Here is a 733-nt window from a genome sequence, read left to right as displayed (position 1 = left end):
ATTCGAGGCGATTCGAGGCGATTCGAGGCGATTCGAGGCGATTCGAGGCGATTCGAGGCGATTCGAGGCGATTCGAGGCGATTCGAGGCGATTCGGAAGGAATTTCAATCCACCAGCACACCGAAGCACACTTCTGAAGGATCGAACTACCTTCCACAATCTGATGAAGAAGATGAGGAATATGAAGATGATGATGAAGAGAACAAGTCTAACGGTAGGAACCATGTTCTAGCCCCTTTGAGATCACACAGGGGAACTGAAATTTTCTTAACCTGCCTCAAAATGAGAATGGTTGATGGAAAATTTAAAGCATCACAGAAAGTATGGCGGGAGGTTTCCGAAGATTTGAGAACTATCCACAACATTGAAGTCTATTCTGGAGACTGCCAAACGAGATGGAAATCCCTTGGGGAACGACTCAGAGCAGAAAAGACAAAGGGCCAAAGTATATGGCCCCACCGATTTGATGTTGCTTTGCTAAAAGGTACTCCCAACTTATTTGGGAAACGTATTGCATCTCCTAAGGTAGGAGTAATCTCCACACCCCTTAGAAACAAGCAGGCCCGCCCTTCCGCCAAACGGAGTTGCCAGCTCCACTTCGCTGCGCCGGCAACTCAGTTCGGCAGGGGCCGGGTCTGTTTGGCCTGCCGGCGGCGATGGTCGGGCCTTCGGCCCGACCATTTCAGTCTCGCGATTTACTGAAGTGCATCATCAAATAAATAATGTGACCGGT

Source organism: Frankliniella occidentalis, unplaced genomic scaffold (assembly GCF_000697945.3).
Source record: "Frankliniella occidentalis isolate FOCC.00 unplaced genomic scaffold, Focc_3.1 Scaffold129, whole genome shotgun sequence".
NCBI classification, from domain to species: Eukaryota; Metazoa; Arthropoda; class Insecta; order Thysanoptera; family Thripidae; genus Frankliniella; species Frankliniella occidentalis.
This window is presented reverse-complemented; position numbering follows the sequence as displayed.